Raw genomic sequence first — 25,149 nt, forward strand, 5'->3', positions numbered from 1 at the left:
GACTATCTCCTCAAAGAATTTTTCCTTCTCTTTATTCATTTTCTCTCTGAAAGTCTCCTCATTGATTTGATCAATTGTTAGAAGATTGTCGATAATGTGTTTAGACAATGTGTCTAATTGGCCTAAAGAATATTTATTCTCTATATTACACTTGAGTGCAGTCATCTTCAAAATTGGTATGGTGTCATCAATAGCCTTATATGCTAGTGCATTACAATCTATTATTTTCTTAATTGAATCTAGCAATACCTCTGTCACATTAGATGGTCTAAATTCAGTCATGGAGGTTCCAGATGACTGTCCAACTACCTTTACAATTTGTAATCCGCCAGTGGTAGTAATAGCATCGCTTTCCTCTTTCTCTGGAGGGTCAGTTTGTGTTTGCATTTCAGCTACCAAAGGTTTAGGTTTTTCAGTTGTAGCCGGTGGCACTATCTCTGAATGTACCTATGAATGATCCTGTTGCTCTACCTGTTTCTCTGTACTCTCTACTGATGGTTTCTTTGATGGTGCCTCTAATGATTTTTCAGTGGTATCCACTGCCAATTTTTCTGTTTGTGACTCTGTGTTTTCTACTGGTTTTTCTGTGCTTACTACTGAAATGTCTATAGCCGGTATTTCAACAAATTTTTCATTGCTATCAGTTGTCGGTTGCTCAGTAGATACATCATTATATACACCACTGCTATCTTCTTTTCCTATATCCGTTGTTTGTTCAGTTTTTTGCTCACTCCCAATTTCAATGTCTCCAACTGTATCTTCAACATTTGTCTCAACTGTTGTGTCTTCTACCAGTGGCTCAGTTGCCACATCTTTTTTCTCACTTGATTCCTTATCAACCACAATGTTGACTTCCTGTGTGTTGATATTCATTGTTTAGAACACCTCAGAATCAGGATTTGTGTCCTCGTGTGTTGTCTCCATACTCTCTGTTGCTGGTGGAGTATTAGAAGGAGGTGGGGGTAAATTGTCTGTTATCTTTATGCTCAGAGGTCCACCTACTTTACCTTTCCCCTTATCCTTATCCTTTTCTTTTTGATAGACTTTAAAAGTCTTTGGTCTCTTAAGCTCTTCTTGTTTTTCCTTTTCAACAAAGAATATATCCCATTTGTCTGCAGTTTCTTCTGATATCTCATTAACTCTTCTTGTCATTAGTGCTACATTCCAGTGACCAGTTGAAAATACTATCCGGTTAGCCTCACTTATTAATTCAGCTATCTCTTGCATTGAGTTCACTGGGTGAGCTGCAAGTAGTTTTTCTATCTTGATCTTTTTATCCAATTCAACAATTTCTACCCTTCTTGCTTCTAACCTTCTATACAAGTCATTGGGTATATCATCTACAACTTCCATAAAAAATTTCTTATAGATATCAAGGTGTAAGATAACACTATTTTCTATACTTTCTTTTTCATCATTTGAAAGTGTGTTATACAACTTGCTGATATTTGACAATTTGCCATGTTCAGTTATCTCATTCAAAAGTTTGTCCAAACGAGGGATAACTTGTTTTTCCTTCCTTTTCTTTGCTGCCAATTTCTTTGTCGGAGGCCTAACTGCCTGTTGTTTCTTTCTTGTTCTCTTAGGTGTAGGAGTGGGTACCGGTGAGGTTTCCCTTTTCCTTACTACCCTTTTAAATTCTACTGGTATTTCACTGTCAGAGGAGGTAGCAACTGGTGAAAGATGTGTTTCCGGTTGTAGTCCTTTCAAGTCACTCTCCTTAATACCAATTTTATTCAATACATCTTCCTTGATTGCTTTTTCCTACCTTGTTCCTTTTCTAACTATCTGTTCAGTTTTCTTTATTCTTTTCTGAGATTGAACTTTGCTTTCAATTGTTTCAGCATTACCAAATATTTCTTCAGTTGGTTCTTTAGGGGCTTCTAGAAGTGTTTTTGCATAAGTTTTAATTATGTTCTCATCTGCCTCATATCCCATTTATGTAGCCCAAATAGTTCTCGAAACCACTGCCTCCATCCAAATTTCATCTTTCTTTATCGTAAAGCATATCTCCTTTTGATATTTATCTACTATATATTGAGATAGCCTTTCTCTAATTTTCATTCTAGCCTTCAGTGTCTGAAAATGTTTAGTTATGTTCTTTTCCGTGTCATCTCCCATGTTGTTTAGAATGTCTACTAGTTGTTTTCCTACCGGTATGTCAAAACCAAAATCCTTTCTACCAATACCGGGAACTTGCTTGGTAATATATAATATTAAACATACAAGTAGATTGCGAAATCTGAATGTACCTTTCTTATCCCCTTTGATTTTATTTAGGTTGTCTATCAGTTCATCCTTCAACCATTCACATATGTCATTTTTTGCATTGTTGTTTACCAAGTCATAAGTACTTTTAATACATAAGCTAGAAATAGAGTTTAATCTATTGGCATGTGTAACTTTGTATCCAAGAATCATGCTAATGAACCTTACATTGGTATCCTTTACATCGTTTACTCTCAAGGATCTCTTGTCAAAGGTTGCGTCGGTTAGGGTCATTACAGTGTCATTTGGAACCTTTTTAGTCTTATCAGGCCTGCTACCGGTGGAAGGTAAGCCTATCACTGCCCTAACTGCCTCTTTGGTTATCTTATAAATTGAATCCAATCAAAAGAACTTCCCATGAACTCTTCTTAACACAATCCTTATAACATCCTTTGGGAAATAGGAATACTAAGAATCTCCACAAAACCTAGGGTTTCGAGCATCTTATGTTTCGGTTTAACATTTTCATTTTTATCACATATAACAGTCCTGTACATGTTCTTAATTTCATCGTCTCCTAGTTCTTCTATATGACAATGTATGTAGATTCTAGGATCCTCAGCATAAGCAACTCCTTTAGGTATTTTTGAGAATGCTCCTAGGGTATCATCTTTCTTCGCAATTTCGGGAATAATCTTAAATATGGGTCTAGGGTGCTTAACAACTTCAATTACAGTAGGGTTTGCAATAAATTCAGGTGCAGAGGAGGAAGCCATTGTTATAAATACCTTAATCTGCCTTTAGGTATGAGTGCTTGAATGATTTGCTTCACTTATCTCTATGGATGTCTTTGCTCAGGATTTTCGAGCTCTAAGGAAGTTTGAATGCTCGGTGAATGAAAAGAGAGCCAAAATATTTGCTTTATAATGTCATTTCCTCCAACTACCACATTTAATGTCTGTCGGTTAAGTCAAACTTAACATATCTACTAGTAAAGAAGTATTTCAACTTCTCACCATCAACCGAGGGTAAATTAGCATGTTTTCAATTTGTTGCCATACCCCCAAAAGGTTTCTTTTCAGTTAGATGAAGAATCTCTTGTCGGTGGAGTGATACTCTGTTCTATCGGTGAAGGAATAGCTTCATTAACATTCATATCTGACTTTCTGATCCATTGTTTTGAAAATTCTTGTTTTACTTCTTCAACCTTTTCTTTACCTTTCAAACTGGGTCCTTTGTTATTTGTTGGTGATGCCTTACTTCTACAAAATTTTGCAATACGTCCAATCTTGTTACAAGCATAACAAGTCACATTGTTTTTCTGAATACATTTTCCATATCCTATGCCGGTATGTGTTTAGATAAGTGTCCAAATCTTCCACAAACATAAGATCTTACATTCATTCTGCAATTTTCTGAGTTATGACCAACTTTATTGCATTTAGAACATTGACCAGTGGGTGAATTGGTGTTCTGATAGTTTCTAGATCTACATTGATTTTCTCTATGACCATACTTGTTACAGTTAAAGCATTTTCCATTAAATTTGTAGGCATTAGGTTGTCTTATCAGTTTACTATGATCATGATTGTTTGCAGTACTAGAGCTATCACCAACTTCAAAGCCAACGCCATTTGTATCTCCATTAGGTTTCTAATTTTTCAACATTTCATCAAGTTCCTCTGAGCTTTTCTTGAGTTTCTCCTTGTGTTGATTTGCAGTAGCCAACTCATTTTCTAAGAAATCTTTCTGTCTCATGAGTTCAGTTTTCTCATGCTCCAAGTGAATTATATCTGTCTTCAACATATCATTTTCATGACTGAGTCTTAGGTTTTCATTTCTAGCATCATTGATTCTTCTAGCCAAGTCATCTTCATTCTTCTTTCAGTCTTCAATGTCTTTGCAAAACCTCATAGTTATATCTTGCATTTCATTCTTCATTGTACTGTTTTCTTGTCTCAGTTTGTTCACAAGGTCATTAAGAGTTTCTTTTTCATCATCATCACTTTGCATCTTCTCAGAAAGTTCTCTTCTTTTGTTCCTAGCAATAGTGAGATTTCCTTGAAGTCCCTGAATGATTTCTTGTGCAGCCTTCAATCATCTTCAAGTTTCATATTCTTCAACTTTTCTGCATCATAGTCTGAAAGAGTTGTATCCAATTGCTTTCTCAAATTTTCCATCTCTGTCGGTGTCAGAATCTTCCTCAAGCTTTTAGGCTTTTGAAAATAGAGGACCAGGCTCTGATACCAATTGTTAGGATTCCCAAAGATACTGAGAGGGGGGGGTGAATCAGTATCTAACTGGTTAATGGATTTTATGAACTTATTAAATGAATTGCATTCTAAAACAGTGTACCGGTAAACCAAAAATAATGAAGTAAATAAGATTAGGAAACACAACATAGAAAGCACACCATAACACAATATTTTTAACGAGGAAACCCAGTGTGGGAAAAACCTCGGTGGGATTTGTGACCCACAATATTCGCTCACTGGCCAATAAGTGAATATTACTGATACAATAGGGGCCTGCACATGCAGGAAGGCCAACTGCCTAAAGATCACTGCTTAAATACAAAAAGTGAAGTCTCACTGACTTACAAAAGTGGATTATATAATCCAATGTCATGTACTGCTTCGGATCAGTATCTGCTATGCCAGGTTCAGTACCGGTTTAAGCTCTTGCAATAATCATAAACCTTATTCCACAATTTTCCTTAATATTCACACATATTATCCATCTCACATATTCTTATACTTACTGTATGCGGGAAAAGTGGGCTAATAAAACTAAATATGTGAAAATATGTTATAATACTAGTCCACACACACACACAAGACTTCTTGGTGCAAGCTATGGAGTAATAACGTATTACTCAGCTTCCCAAGGTGGGTCCCATGGTTCTCTATCTCACAATGTCCCTCAAACCAATGTTTTGCTCTCAGATCACTGAGCAAAATGGTTCAGGGATGGCAAATGCAAGAACGAGGGATGCACTGATAGATTTTTAGAATGAGATGTGTTATAAGCTAGGTATGATTTTAAAATGCAATAAACTAAATGATAAGATGACAAGATTAGTATGAATACTATCCTAGCATACTATATTTAGTCTATGATTGAACTAAAATGATAAAGAAATTATTCTAAACATGCATATTTAGTCTAATTTCTATTCTAAAGAGAGGCTAAATGATGAGCATATATGAAATGAGAAAGCTTGAATGTATTTGAGCATAAGTGTGATGCTACAAATTTGAAGGATGATTGTTATGGAGGAATGAGAGCTCTATTTATAGCAAGAATAGGGCAATGGATGGTCAAGATTGAATGGTTTAATCAAGGGTTGAGTTTGAAATTTGGGGATCCATGTTTGTAATTGGCACCAATGAAATGGTGACAAGTGTCAACATAGGGTTGGATTGAGAGAAGGGGTTGGAGACATTGAATGCCTGAAAAGACCTCATGGTTATCTAGAGGCTAAGGGTCAAGTCTAAATTAAGATTACCCACTGGATTAAGAGTTAATCCAAGGATAAACCTTTGTGCAAATGATTAAGAGATAATCATGGTCAAAGCATTAATGGCCTGATGAGACCCTTGGGTTGGATGAAGGTTGAGTCAAAACAAATGTTTTAACCATGTGGGAGGGTTTGAGTTAACCATTAATGGTTATTGGAGACTTTGGGGATTAAGTGGTTGAAGGTTGAAAGCCTTCAATGGTTATCAAAGACTTTGAGGAATTTAGTGGTTGAAGGTTGAAAGCCTTTAATGGTTATCAAAGACTTTGAGGTTTTGAGAAGTGACTTCCCTTTGCTTAGGGATGTGACAAAGTTTAGAGGAGGGGTTAGGTTAATTAGAAGCGATTAGAAGATTCTAGAAGGGATTAGAAAGGGATTTGGGATTTTGCAAGTGGATGGAGGGATAATAGGATTTAATTGAAATAATTTAATTCAATTTGGTTGCCATTTGGAGAAATTAAATAAATTAGATTTATTCAAATTAGGATAACTATTTAATTAAATTTGAATTTAATTAAAAGTGGATAGGGGGGATTTAATTGAATAAAATAATTTATTCATTAAATGGGTATAGTGAATTTAATTTAAATAAATTGAGTAATTTACTTAATTAAATAGAGGAATGTGGGTTATTTAATTAAATTGGATTTAATTAAATAGAGAAATGAACATAAAATATTCATTTAGGAATATGGTCATTTTTATACGTCTACACTTACTAATGTTCTATAAGATCTCATACTTATATATGAGTCTTATTACAATTCGCCTTGTCGGTTTACAAAAATATTTTAAAAATAAATACAAAATACAATAAACAAAATCTTGTCGGCCAGGGTGTCGGTGAACATCTTTGCCGCTACCGGTGTCTGTGCCTGTGTCGGTGTCTGTCGGTGCCATAGGATTGTAAGGTTACCATCAATGACAATACCTTCAATCACCTACAATTTCACATTGGAGTGTGCATTTTCCAACATATATGGTATACCAAAGTATGGTGTACATTTCTGAATATCTTCATAAGTTTGCAGCAAAGATCCACGTGGATCGCATTTGGGATCCCAACCCCATTAACAAATTCGAAGAGGAGTACTTGACGGGGAAAGGCAGATTGAGGAAAGTGAGAGGTAATTATAAGATGTTATTGTAGTTAATTAATTCTTAATCTTTAAAATAAATTGGTTGTAAGACGTCTATTTATTTTTTGTACAGTTGGTTGAGAGTGGGATGCACTACATTTGTATATTGAAAACAATCTTGATTGGATGACAGTATGGATTGAACGTTGTCAACATTTTGGATGCACGTTAACATGGGAAGGTGTGGCTTCATTGGTTAAAGAGGCTCATCGTAATGGAGATTCCAATGTAACACAAAGGGAAATTGATTTAGCATATGGTTTAAGAGATAAACAAGTACGTATAAATTTATTAATCACCCATATGTTTATCAACTCACAATGCAATAAATTTTACATGTTTGACATATCACAGGTCAAACACCACAACACTATGTGCTGCAATGGTCATAAATTTCACATAAAAAAGTTGGATGACACGAAGAAAAACTTGTGATTCTAGCATCACTACAGTCTTTGAGGTGACAAATATTTCATCAAGAAATGGCATACATCCTCAATAGTCTCAAAATCGATACTATGGCATTTTGGATGATATACTTGAGTGTGACTTTAATTCCTTCAAATTAGTTTTGTTTGTCGTTAAATGGTACAAGCTACGATTGAATAAAAATGATCCTGATAGAACTGTTATTGAACATGATAATGGTTTTACAATGCTAAATACAAGATCATTTGAACCAGTTGGGGATGAGCCCTATGTTCTTCCAAGCCAATGTGAGCAAGTATTTTACTCAGAGGTTCCACATAAACCGGGTTGGTCATTTGTTGTTAGACATGATCCAAGAGGAAGGTCGATAAAGTATAATGTGATGAAAGAAGAAGATACTGAAGAAGAAGATACCGAAGAAGTAGAAGATGAAGTGGATGATGATCATGATCGACAGTTTCTCAATGATGATGATGATGATGAAGAAGAAGAAGAAGAAGAAGATGATGATGATGATGATGATGATAATGATGATGATGACGATGATGATGACAATGACGATGACGATGGTGATGGTGATGGTGATGGTGGTGCTAGTGCTGGTGCCGGTGATGGTGATGGTGATGGTGATGGCAAAGACGATGATGATGATGATGATGATGATGATGATGATGATGATGATGATGATGATGACCTTGATGTTCATGATGATGAATGAAATGTATGAGGTATGCGATTAGTATATTATCTATTTCATATTGACTTCTTGAAAGACTTTTTTTTACATAATTAATTCATTATGTTTTGAATTCTAATGCCATTACATAATTAATTCATGATGCACCTTTTAATATGGAGATGGAGATAGGGAGAGTGACTATTTATGTGACATTTTTTAAACTGTGTTTATTTATGGAAATTGGACTGTTTATTAGCTATGTGATGGATGTTGATTTAAAATATATATGTGATGGATCACATGTTTATGATGATGCATGTGACAATTTTTGAACTTTGTGTTTATTTATAGAATGTGGATTGTTTATTACCTATGTGATGGATGGTGATTTATGATATATATGTGATGGATTACATGTTTATGATGACACATATGTGATGCTAATTGTGATGCTCAATAACATATACTATGATACATCATGTGATGCTTATGATGCTTATGATACGTATGTATTTATTGTTTATCAACTTACAAATGTAGTAATGCTTATGATGTTCAATTGATGGTGTTGATTTCAGGTATAGTCCATGTGTGATGTTATCACCCTTGGTGGGAACAGGTCGTTGACTACAGACATCGTCAACCATTTAGTTGAGGATCCTACATAGTCTACATAAAGTAAAGGTAAGGAATTAAAAAATTTACAATGATTTTGATGACAACATCTTTTTTATTATTTAACAATCTTTTTGTCTACAAAGTTCATGTTGTTCATGTTGTGTACTATGTAATTTTTAGCTAACATAAGATAATTGAATTACATTGTACAGGACCCTGAACCCCTTTGACGAGGATCTTGCACAGTCTCATGGATGGACAGGTATAACTAGTCAATACACCCTATAGAAACAATTTATTTTTGTAAAATTACTTGGAAAACAAACTTCCTCAGTTTTTCAAACCTCAACATTAGGAACAAATCTAATACAGTTATCAACACTTGAGACCCCAATTGGACTTATTCCAATTTTAATCCCAAAATCAACTTTAGGGCCGACTTCTTCATCAACATTACCCTTATTTGCAAAATTTCACTCTCATTATCAATTAACTCTCTCATTTCATGGAGTGCAAGTACCCCCAAATAGGTATTTGTCAGATCTGTCTTCGTCAAGTGAGGAAAATGCAGGAATAAAAAATGAAAGTGACACATGTAGTAGGTCTACAATAGGGAGATCAACAAGAGGTCAAAAGATTAGAAGAAAATTCAATAAACACATGAAATTTTTCCTTGCTCAAGGGGGGTCATGTTCTTATGATGATGAGACCAAAGGTGACATTGAGGTGCCACTAAGGTACAAACATCTACAGAAACAATGGGTGCCCAAGGAACTTCCTCCAATAAACACCGATTTTTGTGTTAATGATAGGATATATCGCATAACACCTTCATCATTACATGGTTTAGGCTTATTTTCCATGGACGACATAAAGGTCTGTTACAATAAAGTTGCTGAATTGATGGAGTTTGTTGGAGCTTGTTATAATTACAATAATTGGATGCAGATTGTTAAATATAAAAAAGGTATGCGTAGGTATGCACTGTCAGCAAATTATATACAATAGAAAGATAATGATCAAAGTAAATGAGTGGCTATATACATTGATGGTCGGCCAAAAGCAACAGGGAATATTGCAGGTTTAATAAATAGTACGTGACCTGGGTCAACTAATAAACAACCCAATTGCATATTTGAGGTGCGCGAGGGAAATCATGTATTTGTATGTGCGATAAAATCAATAAGTGCAGGCGAAGAGCTTCTAATCGATTACAATTTGAATCGTATAGATACAAACAAAGTTAATATCATGGGGGTGGTACATACTATATACCATTTAAATTAACCAACCTCCAATTAATGAATCCAATATACCATTTTATTATGAAGTTTTTTTGCTAAGTCTATTGGTTTAATTTAGCTAACGTTTTTTATATGTTTTCTTTGTCACAGGGCGACATGGATCCATCACATATCGCAGACAAGGATGTAGGTTGCGACACTTCTACCGAGTAGGTAAACCTCATTGTAATTGTACAAATTAGATAGAAGCAAATTGTTACATTATTATGTTCTTTTTTTTAGTGATTTAGACTAATTTTGTAATTGTTAATGATATTCTTGACATAGACGGATGTTCGGGGAAAGGGAAAGGGAGCTGTAGTACCTGAGCACCTCTCTAGGGATGTGGAATCAATAGGGTTAAGCGATGATGACCCTGAAGATTCCACACACCCTATGGAATTCATAAAAAAGCCTCTTAGAAAAATTACTAAAGAGATTGTTGCTTTGGCAGTCGTGCATCCTATTACTGATGAGATACAAGAGAGGGTGGAATTATTGATTCGGATAGTAGAAAACTTGCAAGTAAGCAGTAATGAAAGCTTTAATTATAACAAAATTTCAATGATGGTTTATATTTTATTCTCTTTTATGTCATTAGCTAAAATATGTATGTATTGTTTTTATAGCAATTTTTCAGCCCTCATGAAAGTCGTTGCCATGATCAAGGTGTTGCAGGTTCTTCAGGTGATGATATATTTAATGTATTATTCATATATTTAATGTATTATTCTTTAGGTGTTGTCAATGTTCCTGTGCAAATGTTGTCGCCGCCTCATCAGAGGTTAGCCTCACCTGTATTGCCGACTGCAATGTCGGCAACACATAGCATGCAAACATCCTCTACTGCATGTCATATTGGCCTACCCACTGTTGGTAGATCCCTCTTTTTCTCTATCTTCTGTTATGTGTTTATTTCCCTTCAAGCATTCTTTCTTGAATTCTAATGCCATTTCATAGTGGATTCATTTTTTGCAGGAGGAGATGCACATGAGGATGTGCCAGAGGTGACTCCTGCTGATAACATATCATCATTTCCTGGATCTTCTCATATTGCTAGTACAGGAACATTGCAGGCCACATTGGTGGTGAGCGACAAAGAAATGATTCCCTTAAAGATACAAAAGGTTCCAGGTACTTTAAAATTATTATTATATATACTCTAATTGTAATTTACTTTATGATCACTCATTTTAGACTAATGATCCCATGAATTTTTTGCAAGCAATGATATTTTCTATAAACATCTTAGTGACATTGCATTGCAGATATTTGGGCCCACCATACATAAAAAGTGGTACATCATATGTGAACTAATCCTAATCCACTATTTTGATTTCATATCATTGCTAGAATAGTTTTCCTTTGATCCATTTCTTGAATTGTAATAAATGTAGCTTCAGTTCATTTCTGAATCAAACAGGTTTGTTTTTGTTTTAAAAGGTGGAATGACCAAGAAAAAAGGTTAAAATATGAATTGACAAACCAAATGGCTGAGTGGTTTGGAAATGACACCTTTGATAAAACCAAGCTCCTTGAAAAAGCTGGCACATATCTAAAGTATGTGAGGGACCAATACAAGACCCATTTAGAGAGGAACCTAAAGTACGAGTGTCCCCCCATGATTCCAGAGAGGGAGTGGAAGGACCTGATTCTGGATGCCAAGGAGATAATTGAAAGGAAAAAAGGAAATACACCACCAGACGCCAGAAGAAGGTACGAGATACTATTGTATATGGTGAAAATGGATAACAATAATAAAGATATTGAAAGACTAAATGAATTCAACCACAAAACCCTAGCCTAACAACAACAAAGATCCACCATAACATATGAAGATTACCTAAGACAATGCAAATCAAACGAAATCACAAAGATTATACCATCACATGTCCAATAGGGTTTGGATCTCCATTCTTCCTATCTCCATTGATCTTGCTTGATATATTTGCTCTCAGATTTTATGTGCACAAGAGCTCAACAAAGAACAGAATGTGGTTGCAAGTAGGATCGTAGTGTAGTCAATTGCATAAAAGATGATTCATTAGGGTTTGATAATGAAGAAAGCATCTCCTTATATAGAAGACACAATAAGAAATGGAGAGATAAGATTGAGAGGTGTAAAAGGAGGTCGGCTATGATTAGAAGGTAGGTAAAAGAAATAATAAAATAATAAGAGGGGTAGGTAGTGTAGGAATTAAGAGATAAATGACATGTGTCATTGGTAGAAAAGGTTAATGAATTAATTAAATAAATAAAGATTTATTTAATTAATAGAGGAAGTAGGATTAATTAAATAAATAAGATATTTATTTAATTTAGGAAAAGGATAATTTAAATAAATAAATGCATTTATTTAAATGAGAAATAAGGCTAGAAGAGGATAAATGAATTAATTAAATAAATAAAGATTTATTTAATTAATAGAAGAATTAAGCTTAGATAATTAAATAAATAAAGTATTTATTTAATTAGACTGGACAATTTTGGGTGTCTACATTTTGCCCCTCTTTGAGACAATGCAGCTTGTCGCGTTGTTTCAAAGAAGATAATATGAACTGATACAGAGTTGCCCCAAGATGGGAATGATATGCCCCCTCGAGAGATTGGATGAAAATATCTGGAAAGGTTGCAGACAATCTCTCGATAAGAAAGACAGGATAGAATGGACTGACTGGATAAAGTGACAAAGTCACGAGATAATGAAGACTGACTCGGGAGACGAGGGCTAGGGCTAGGGTAGTCTATAAGATAGACCACGAGGGAAAATACATCCTCATTGTCATCTACACATCCATGAGAGCAGAGTGCAGAGCGAAAATAGAGCAGCAGCAGTCAGCAGCGATGGCTTTCGTCCACAGATTCGATCGCGTTCGTCGATTCCAGAAGCCAGCTGAGGCAGGAGAGCCGGTAAGTACCACCAAACCTCCTCGTACTTCGACGCATTTATTATTGTCATTAATGCATGGTAGATAGGGTAATAACTGCACTTAGAATAGGGTCCAAAAAATGTCCAAAAACATTTAGGTGCGTCTGCGTTGGTGCCAAGCGCGTCCATGCTCGTGAGGTGCGTCTATGTTTGTGCCAGGCGCGTCTGTGATGGAAATCGCGTATGTGCTAAATGCGGCCGCGTTTGTGATGTGCAGGCCCGTCTATGCCAAGAAGGCACGTCTATGTCACCCAGGCGCGTCTGTGCAGAGCATAGGCACGTCTGTGTTGCTTAGGTGCGTCTATGTTTTTCAGGTGCGTCTGTGCAGTCTTTAAGCGCGTTTATGTCAGGTAAGCGCGTTTATGTCCAAAAAATGTGAATTTTTGTCTTCTAGGTCAAATCGGCAGTTCTGTGATGAACATACGTTGTTGATTGGATAAGCTACTGAGAGGATACACTCAAGCAGGTCCTCTAGGGAAGACTAGAATAGATCAAGGCACTTTGTGATGAACAGTGAGTACCAAGATAGAGTACTTTGTGATGAACAGGGAGTACAAATGCGAGTAGCACTTTGTGATGAATAGGGAGTGCAAATGTGAGCAACACTTTGTGATGAACAGGGAGTGCCACACACGTAGTACTTTGTGATGAACAGGGAGTACCACTAGGATAGAAGCAACACTTTGTGATGAACAGTGAGTGTCACTAGTATAGAATGCCATATGCATGTAGATAAAAAGTAGCATTTTGTGATGAACAATGAATACCACGATGACTGACATGATTGATTTTCCTAACTGCATGAGTATTTGCCTATGCTGGAGTCATGGGAGAGATTCCCATCGACTCAGAGATTGCGACCTGAGTTGACAGCCGAGGAGCGAGCTGCTATTGAGGCTATGGGATTGAGACATGTTCTGTATGTGCCTGAGTTTCGGGCAAACATGGGACTGTTGACTGCGCTGGCGGAGAGATGGCACTCCGAGACATGTACTTTTCATTTATCGATGGGGGAGATGACAGTCACCCTCGAGGATGTATATAAGATCTTGAGAATACCGATCGATGGGGAGCTGATCCCATACGATCGAGATGGAGACAGGGAGGCCCTGAGACAAGTGTTCCAGGACCCAGGACTAGAGATGAGGGCTGGACATGTGGCTTGGGATACGATGACAGCTACAGGGCTAGCGCTGCCAACAGTTATAGACGGAGCGATCAGTGGGTTCATGTGTCCGGATAGGGCGACACGGGGGTTGGCTGTAGGCTGGGGGGGTGCATTGGAGACATTGGTGACACAACACACCAGATATGCTTGGGGACTGTGTGTGCTGGCACACCTATACTATGAGCTGCATCAGTTTGTATACCACGGATCAGTGGGATTGGGCTGCGGGGTGACATTGTTGCAGGTGTGGGCTTATGAGCATCTGCCAGTGATGAGGCCGATACACTTCAGAGGTAGAGGTCATGGATGCAGTTTTGTGCACTTATATGACATGATCACGTCACAGTCACGGATTGGCAGGTTAGAGCATTGGCGATGGGTGATAGATGACATTGACATGGTCATATGGAGACCATACCTGGGATGTGAGAAGTGGGAGGATGATGTGGTTGAGCTTCCCTACACCTTCCAGAGCAGGTACCTGATTGGGCGGACGCCCTATGTGCTGGAGAGGCAGCTAGTGGATAGGGTTGGCAGGCAGTTCAGCAGGATTTAGTGGATGCCACGGGGCTCAGGCATGTATGCACAGACTATGAGAGATCAGGTGCAATTTGGGCCCCTGTTATCATATGATCAGGCTGTTACGCAGCTGGTAGAGATGATGCCCCTACCAGGGACATGTGGCTAGAGATTGAGGATGTCGAGTACACAACATACTGAGCGGAGCATCCATTCCCACACTTGACTGATCCGGGAGAGCCATTAGATGGAGATGGTGGTGGGGATGATGATAATGGTGGAGGTGATGGAGGCAGAGGCCGACGAAGGAGGAGGGTAGCAGTTGGAGAGAGGAGGGTTGCACCGCGGAGGGAGGGTGGAGAGGAGAGGCAGGCTCAGGTGGTGAGGGGTTGCGGTGGATTGCCGTTACAGGTGCCAACAGCATAGGGTCCCAGACAGGTGTAGGGACAGGGACAGGTACAGGGACAGGTACCAGGACAGGCACAGGGGCAGGTACCCATATAGGGGGATCCATAGGCAGAGCCACAGGGGGCTGATGTAGAGGAGGATGAGCTGATGGAGCTGAGGGAGATCTGCCAGGGACAGGTAGATGAGATCCAGGAGTTGGAGAGGGAGAGGGATAGGCTCAGGAGGTGGCTCTGAGATACTGAGCGGGAGCGAGACCAAGCCATTTAGCGCTACATAGAAGCTGAGACAGCACTGAGGGCTGGGAGATAGGCAGCAGAGGACATAGGGGCCGGATATGCCTATGTCTTGCAGGCAGGGGAGGAGATTGCCTACTGGCGGGATCTCTATTATGGTGCAGTGCCAGCGGATCAGTGGGCGAGGAGCTTCCATAGACCATCGCGGACAACGACAGCTACGAGAGGGAGCCGAAGGAGATAGGCATTGAGTGGTGGGGTTATGGGTCCTCCACCACCACCAGATAGAGGAGACAGGAGGGATGATCCTGGGGCAAGTCCTTCAGGGGCTCAGATTCCATCGAGGCCAGGCGGCTGCGAGGGAGGGAGTTCATCATAGTCGTAGAGGGCTCCCTATGTATCAGTATTGTACCATTTTTGTATGATGATGTAGATACCTGCGAGTGCTTTGTAGCCATATGATTTTGACATCATTGTATCATGACACTTTATATATATATGAGATGATTCATCTTTGTGGCAGCTATATGCATGTGTACCTATATGATGAGATGTTCTTATGTGATGTTTGTTTTATGTTATGGATGCAAATATGTATATGATGCAATGCAGTATTTTTGTTCGTTTATGTTTTATATGTGTATGCATGATGCAAATGTGAATGTATGAAGTGCAGATGAATATGATAATGCAAATGTAAATTGTGCTAACAGGTGTTGTGTGCAGGATGTGATATCTATATGTATGTATGAAATGCTAACATGTGGTAATGCAGGTGCAACTATATGAAATGCAAATGTTTTTGGTGTATCATTATACTCAGTCATGTGATAGTAGGCTACGCGGACTCGAGAAGGACGATGGAAGTCAATCAAGAAAGGGGGATGAAAGACAGAAGATATGAAAGTGAAAGAGCTTCTTGTGCGTTATCATCATTGAGCTTTATTATGGCAAGTAGGTTATGACAATCGAGGCATATGTTCGACCCAGAAAGTCATTGTACCTGTTTGCATGGAGATAAGACAGTCACAAACAAGGAATGCCCCAGTTCACACTAGACTCACAGTGTCCTCATATCCTTGGACAAGTCATAGCATTACTAAGAGACAATCCACAGACAACAAATACAAATAGGTGACGATACCCCATTCTCGCCTTTCTAGTCAAAGACATCCTGGAGATAGAATATCTAGTTAGAGACATCCCGGAAAAGCTAAAAGACATGTCACCAAAAAGATAAAATCACAAGAAAACCAAGACTCGACATTAACATCCACTGTAGTCCTCAAGTTTAGTGTCTCTTGTCACTTGTATAAGTCTTATTTGATTGTGGTCATAATGTTTACTTTCACAGAAAGGATAGATAGCACTGAACCATATGTTGTCTAAGTCTGTTGAAAGATTTGATTTGTTGAAGTGCATTGTTGCTGCTGTGTCTCATCTGAAACTGACTGAATCCATGAAATTGATACTTTATTACGGAGAAGATGAAACTTTATTGCGGATTTGTGATGCAAATGTTGCTTTATTGTGGATTGTGCGCGGATAGACTGAAGAAAGTTGTAAGAAACTGTACTCCTTGAATCATGTGATGTTCTTAGTTCCACACCCATCACTAGACGTAGGATCTGCCTTAGCCACAGATAGGATCTGATTTATTATGGATGGAAAGGGAGGTGAAATGGGAGGTTTATTATGAATGGCGAACCAATCTTGGGTAGATCAATAACAAGCCATGATGGGAATGGGTAAGTTTATTACGAACAAATAGGTTGTGAGTGTGTACAAAGTGAAAGGATGAAAATGAATCCTGAAGGAGGGAGGAGCGATGTCTCTACGCATGGCGTTGGTGACCTAGTTTTTACCATGGTACTTGCCCAAGGCACCACCAAAGTGGTTTTCACCGTTGGACGAAATTATTTCTCTTTACTTTTTTCGATGTTTCAATGTTTTTTTTTGTATTTTTGAATTTTTTGAATTTTTTTTTTGTATTTTTGAATTAGGATATTCCAAAGAGCTATGTGTAGAACCTGTGAAGGTGCATGCTATTGATAGGATCCTCCAAAGGTTCACCTTCTGTAGTTGAGAGCTGATATGCCCCAGATCCATATGCTGCTGTAATGATGTAAGGACCAAGCCAATTTGGTTCGAACTTGCCCTTCTTCTCTCTGTCTTGCTGATTTTTGGGATTTTCTCTGAGAACCAAATCACCTACCTCAAATGTGCGAGGCTTGACCTTGTGATTTTAGCTGTGACTCATTCATTGTTGGTAAGCCTTGAGATGATTAAAAGCAGTTTGTCTTCGTTCATCCAGTAGTTCCAGTTCTTGTAAGCGAGAGACCCTATAGTCTTCATCACTGATAATGTTTTGCAAAGAGACCCGTAAAGAGGGTAGCTCGACCTCAATAGGCAAGATGGCTTCAGCGCCATAGACAAGTGAATAGGGTGTAGCTCGTGTAGGTGTGCGGACACTTGTGCGGTAAGCCCAAAGTGCAGGATTAAGTTGGATATGCCAATTACGGCCAACATCGTCGACTATCTTCTTTAGGATTTTAAGGATTGTTTTATTAGATGCCTCATCTTGGCCATTACCTTGGGGGTAATATGGTGTGGAGAAACGATGGGAAATATGGAAGCGGTCACAGAGTTCATGAACATCCTAATTTTTGAAGGGACGCCCGTTATCAGTGATAATGGAAACAGGAATACCGTATCGGCAAATGATATAGTTGAGGATGAATGTAGCAATCTGTTTTCCTATGACTTGTGTGAGAGGCATGGATTCAATCCATTTTGTGAAATACTTTGTGGCAGTGATAATGAATTTATGACCATTGGAAGAAGGAGGGTGAATCTTGCCTATGAGATCAAGTCCCCATTGACAAAAGGGCTAAGGAGACGCAATTGGTTGAAGTTCTTGTGCTGGTACATGTATGAGGTCTCCATGAATTTGACATTGCTTACATTTCTTGACAAACTGATATGAGTCTTTTTCCATATTGGGTCAGTAATATCCAGTCCTGATGAGTTTCTTGGCCAAGGTACGACCACTAGCATGCAGACCACATATCCCTTCATGTACTTCACATAACGCAATATGAGCTTTGTTGCTTTCTAAACATCTAAGAAGAGTGCCATCTAGACCTCGCCGGTATAGGATATCAGCTAAAATGACATATCGAGAGGATTGGCGAATGAAAGTGCGACGTTGGTTATTTGATAGATCAGGAGGTAGGGTATTGTCACGAAGGTATGTGAAAATGGAACCATATGACTGGGACTCAGGACTGACAACACATATCATCTCAGTAGGCATGATCTCATATGAAGGAACCAAAAGGTTATCCATCAAGAACTCATAACGGGCCTCGTTTGGAGGTAGATCAATCAGTGAAGCAATTGTATCCATGGCATCTGCAACGCGATTCTGCTCTCTTGGTATCTGCTCAAAGTTTATCTTTGTGAAGTGTTGTTTCAGGTCATCCACCATTTGTTTATAAGGCATTAATTTTTCATCTTTTGTTTGGTAATCATCAGTTGCTTGACGAATGACAAGTTGAGAGTCCCCAAAAACACGAAGTTCCTGGATCTTCTACTGAACTACAATTCGTAATCCTGTTGTTAATGCCTTATATTCCGCTATATTGTTAGTGCAAGGAAATGATAAGCGGTATGATTTTGGTATAGAATCCCCTTGAGGAGTTATAAAGAGGATGCCGGCTCCTGCCCCATGCTGTGTGTATGAACCGTCAAAGTACAGTTGCCATGGCTTTGCATGTGACATTGTCAAAATAGATTCATCTAAAAATTCTGAACTTAGAGGAACATCATCTATCATGGGAGCATCTGCTAATTGATCTGCGATGGCTTGTCCTTTTATTGCTTTTCTATCCACATACTTGATGTCGAATTCACTCAGGATCATTACCCATTTGGCTAGTCGCCCAGTAAGTGTTGCTTTATTGAGAAGGTATTTCAATGGGTCGATTCTTGCAACCAACTTGGTCTTATGAGTGAGCATGTAATGTCGTAATTTCTATGAAGCAAAGACCACGGCGAGACATGCACGCTCAATTGGTGTGTATTTTAGCTCATATCCTACCAATGTGCGACTGATATAGTATACTGCTTTTTCTTTGCCCTCAGCATTTTGTTGTGCTAAGAGTGCCCCCAGTGCTGTTGAAGTAGCTGATATGTATAGTAACAGAGGTTGATCTGGAACTGGTGGCATCAGAACTGGCGGATTTAGAAGATAATCTTTGAGCGTCTGGAAATCCTGTTGACAGTTATCATCCCATTTGAATTTGATGTTTTTTATGTAGCAAGTGCTGAAAAGGATTACACTTATCTGCAAGTTGTGCTATGAATCTTCGTATGGACTGGAGTCTGCCTTGTAAGGATCGAAGTTGACTGATATTTCTTGGTGGTTGCATCTCCAAGATGGCTTTGACTTTTGCTGGATCAGCTTCGATTCCTCTTTTGGATACAATGAATCCTAGGAGCTTCCCGGAGGTTACTCCAAAGACACATTTCTTGGGGTTTAATCTTACTTTGTATTTTTCCAACCGATCAAAGACGACTGAAAGTATGTCCAAATGTGTATTTCTGTCTATTGATTTGCCCAAGAGATCATCGACATAATCTTCCACGGTTACGTGCATGAGATCATGAAAGATAGTAGTCATGGCTCTTTGATATGTAGCACCTGCATTCTTTAGTCCGAAGGGCATGACATTCCAGCAGAAAGTTCCCCAAGGACAAGTGAATGATGTTTTGTGTTGATCCTCGGGCGCGATCCTTATTTGATTATAACCAGAGAATCCATCCATTAATGATAACATTTCATGACCTGCTGTGAGATCAATAATCAAATCAATATTTGGTAATGGGAAGTCATCCTTTGGACAAGCTTTGTTGATGTCTCTGAAATCTGTACAAATTCTGATGCTGCGATCTAGTTTACTGACAGACACCAAGTTAGAGATCCATTCAGGATAATCAATTGGGTGTATGAATCCGACATCCAATAATTTCTCAAGTTCTGCTTTGACTAGTAATGCCACTTGTGGATGCATTTTTCTTAATTTCTGTTTCACTGGTTTTGCCCCCAGTTTGACTGTCACATGATGCATTACCAAATCCGGATCTAATCCAGGCATATTAGCGTATGACCAAGCAAAGTTGATTTGTCGTTCTTTGAAGAAACTTATGAATTTTGACCTTTTGGACTTTGTCAATGATTGAGCTAGGAATATGTTGTGTGGAACCTCTTCTATACCAATGTTTGTTTTGATAGTCTCCTCTACCAACATAGATGACTTTTCCTCATATGATGCTAGGAGAATGTCGAGCCTTCCATCTTTGGGTGCCTCAGAGAGGTTTTCACCCTCAGATACGTCCTTTCTTTTTACTTTTTTGGGGTCAGACAGTGCCACTGTGTGGTTTTCACCATAAGACCCTTGATTTGTTCTTATTTTCACATTTTTGCGACTGGAAGGTCCGACACCCTCACCAAAATATGCCATGCTGTTGAGTTCTATAGTGTATCCCGCCTTATGGTCCTCAGGAGGAAGATCATCTCGTATGCCCAGATAGTCAATAAAAGCTTCATCATTTTGGAATGTGTCAAACTGTGCAGGTCCTTCATGATCCCAGTTAATGAGTTGGTGGTGAACAAGGGGAAGGCCTTTAACGTCTTCGAAGTTAGCGGGGCTAAGAGTGAAGATGCAGTTATATTCGGGTATGTCAAGGTAATTATCGAGGTCATCGATGGCACTCTCCTCATCAATATCGATCGCGAACGAATCCAAATTATCATCACTAGTAGTGCATTCTGGGACAAGTGTTCTCATCCTATGTGATTTCAACCTAGAACCTTGAGACAAGGACTATGTGGAATCCTCATGAGTTATTTCTTGACCAAATCTAAACTTGTTATAAAATTCCTCTTCTTCTGTGGGTTCATCTGGCTCTCTGAATATCTCGGTGAGCTCGTAGTCACTGGAGGACTTATCTGAACCCCATTCCCATTCGTTGGAATCTGTGGAATAGCGATCCTCTTGTTGAATTTTGGCAGCTTTGATTTGTAAGGCTTCTTCTGTCCTTTGGGTGTGGACCTTGGAAGTTAAGAAACCAAGTCCTTTCGAGCGTTCCTTTTTGAAAGTCAATTTAGGTTGTAAAGGTTCAATGATGCCTTCCTTTTGTAACCCAAGAGGGCTTTTTCCATCATACCCGAATTTTTGTAGAATTTTGAAGCCTTTGCCATATTTCTCACATGGTAGACTGAAGTGATCTTGTGTATCATCTTCAATGTCTTTGTAAAGCATTTTGTATAAATCTTCCTCTTCCAGTTCACCCCATCTTTGAAAGGTAGTAGGGTCCTATTTGAGTATCATGATGGATACTTGCTTGTTAGGATGTGCTCTTCCATATTCTTTTCGGGAACTCATGACTTGTCGTAAGTACATGGTCTGATTTAAAGCGTATTCCCCCATGCCCTTGTCTTGAAACTTGCCTTTAAGCTCACCTTGTTTTTATGTCGAAGGTTTTAATGACTCAGGATCAATGTATGCCAAGGAAGGAATAGCTTCACGATTCATGGGAATGATGGTCTCAGTTTTTGATCTTAGGTTATTACAGTATATGAACGGATTAGGATCGCCGTTAACTGTTACTTCCACTCCATTATGAGGAAACTTAATGCATTGGTGATATGTGGATGGGATTGCCCTCATTTCATGAATCCAAGGACGTCCTAGTAATATGTTATAAGTGAGATCTAGATCCAAAACTTGACAAACCACATCCTTTGTTACTGGCCCAACTCTAAGAGGTAAGGTGACTGTGCCCTTGGACGAACGTTCTTCATCATCATATGCCTTGATGGTGATTTGATTTGTAGAATTCACAGCCTTATCAGAATATCCAAATTATTTAATAGTGCTCAATGTACAAATGTTTAGACCTGCTCCTCCATCTATCAGGACTTGTTTTATTTGATGTTTGTGTATGAAGGCTTCAACGTGTAGCGGTGCATTATGTGGCTGACTTATGGAGGCGTCATCGACTTCTGTGAATGTAAGTGAATGTGGAACGGAAAGGTATCCCACCATGGCTTGAAACTGGTCCATGTTCAGATCAGTAGGAACAACAGTATCACTCAAGATTTTGTCAAGAATGGCTTTATGAGCGGGGGATATGTGTAATAGCTCAAGGATGGAGATTAGCGCGAGTGTCTTCCCTAACTGTTCTACAAGGTCATACTCAAGTTTGGTTGATGAGGAAGTGGTGTTTTTAGCTGGAGCACCTTGCAAAGTGATTTTACCTCGGCGGGTTGTGACATTACATTTAGAGGTAGGTTCAAAAGAAGATCCAACACCTTTTAGGACAATCCTGGGTCTCCGAGTAGAATTCTCAGACGTTTTGTCCTTGATGATAATGGTAGAGACATAGTTGTCCATCGAGATGTGATTGATAGTTGAATCATAGTTATAGGTTTCTCTGGTATAGTTGGTTTGGTCATCTGTGGCTTTAGCTTTTCCCTTTTCATGTTTTGGGAATGGTTCCTTAAACATCTCATGTTCTTGATTAGACGAATGTCCCTCAATCTCAATGTCACCTCTATCAATGAGATCTTGTATGATGTTCTTCAATCAATGACAATTTCCTGTCTTATGACCCTTGCTCTTATGAAATTCACAATATTCATCATCATTCCACCAATTTGGTTTGACCTTTGGTTCATATGGAGGAAAATCTGGAACTATGATTACCTTGTTTGCCACTAGCTTCTTGAAGACTGACTCAAGTGGTTCTCCCAATGGGGTGTACTTCCTTTGTGGTCTGGAAGTTGTTTGAGTATTCACTTGAATGTTTGCATAACTTGATCCTAAAAAAATGAATTTGGGTTGCACTGTGTTGGCATCAACAACACCATCATTGACTATGTTCTTGTTTTTGTTCCAAAATCTCGGCTTGTCTTTTCCCTTAAAGTCATCTTTGTTTTCCTTGAATATCTTAATGACTCCTTGTTCAATTAGGACCTTCTCTGTTGCTAAGCCTTTTTCAATGACGTCCTTGAAGGTGGACAAACAAGCTTTCCTTAAGTCATAACCAATGTCTTTGTTAACATTCTGGGTGAACATTTCTACCATTTGTTTTTGTGGAATTTCACAAGAGCATCTGCTGGCTAGATTTCTCCATCTTTGTAAAAATGATGCAAAAGACTCCCCATCCTTTTGCTTAGTATTGCACAAAGTAGTGACTGATATGTATGTCTCTATGTTGTAGGAGAAATGTTGAATAAATGCCTCTGCTAGGTCACCCCATGACTTAATGCCAGGTGGAAGTTGGGAGAACCATTCCATAGCTTGATCACCTAGGCTTTGTGGGAATAATCTCATCAAATATGTCTCTTCTGCTGCTACCTCAATGCAAGCTGTGAAAAACTGTCTTATGTGTGCCTTAGGATCTCCTTTTCCTCTATATTTATCAAACTTAGGCGTCACAAAGTGTGTAGGAAAAGGAGGCATTGGAATGCTTTTGTCAAATGGATAAGGACATATGTCTCTCATTGTGTATGTTGGCTTTGGTGTATTTATGTCCTCCATTTTCTTTTGTAAGTCGCTGATTTGTTGCTTCAAATTGCTCTTAGGTGGAGATCGACTTCTTGGACCATACCCCATGCTTGAAGCACCAATTAGAGGAGAAGCATGTTGCATATATGGATGATATTGATCATACACATGTTCATATGGAGGAGGTCTGTAATGATGTTGTGCATATGGACCACTTGGTATAGATTCATATTGAGGAACGCCATATCTATTTTGTCCATGTATACCATACTCTACAGGCATGTCATGTTCTAATGTGTTGCCCCCAAATTTGACACGGGGTTTCCTTGTGTCCAAATTTTGAGCATGCCTTTGAATATCCAATTGCTTTGGTGGTTGATCTTTAGCATAAGTATGTGATTGAGCATATCTGTCTGCATAAGATTTCCATAATGGTCTGTGAAGGTGAGTATCATATGCTTGACCATGTGTATGTGGGACCTCTGGTTTTTGAAACAAAGATGATGGTGATTCAGGTACCATATGTGGTCCTCTAGTGCCTCCACTATTAGGCCTTCTTTGATCCATGTTGGAGTGAGTTTGTTGCAAAGGACAATTTTCCATTATTTGAGACATGTCAAAATCATGAGGTATCTTGGCTCCACTTTGTGCCATCATTTGTAAGAAGTATTGTCTATCCCTCCTCATTATTTCCTCAACCAATCGATTGAAATGGAGATTCATAATGGATTCTTCCACATCTGCTGAATGTACGGAAAAGTTGTCCATATTGTCATTATGTGTAGCATTGTTGTTTGTAGTATCCATGTTCTCAACATTTGGAATATTTCTATAGGCATCCATGTCAGGTAATGTAGTATGATCGGAATTGAAAAAGATATAATTGTCATACTCATAAGAACTCATGTTTGCGGACTCTTGAGCCTCTTTGGTTTCTCTCCTAGATTTTTGAAGATGGGTTTCAACCATGAACTAGGTATTGACCAAGATGTGTGAGACTAGATGAAAATGGAAAAAGTATGGAAGACCAAGAGTTGGATGGAATGTAAATGAATCGGAGGTGTACTTGCAATGTCCAAAGTGTAAGACCAAGTATGTATGTAGTAGAGTAGGTGTAGCTTCCAAAGAGAGGATAGTTTCTCTTGATGAGGTAAGTTGACCTTGACTCTAAGTAAGACCAAATGAGACCCAAAGGTAAGAAACCTTGATGAGGGACCACTTAGCAAAGTGTTGTTGTATGTAGTATGCTGATAAAGTATGATGAAGACAAGCAAGTGACCTTTTGACTCAAGTTTAGACAATTGTGAATGTACAGTGAGATGTGAAGCAATGATGGACTTTGTGAGACCCAAGGACAGGTTGACTGCTAAATGAAACCCTAGAGAAATGACCTAGGAAGCTCAAGAATTCCGAAACTGACTATGGTTGTTTGCTGGACTG

This window comes from Cryptomeria japonica, chromosome 3, assembly GCF_030272615.1.
Source record: "Cryptomeria japonica chromosome 3, Sugi_1.0, whole genome shotgun sequence".
Classification (NCBI taxonomy): Eukaryota; Viridiplantae; Streptophyta; class Pinopsida; order Cupressales; family Cupressaceae; genus Cryptomeria; species Cryptomeria japonica.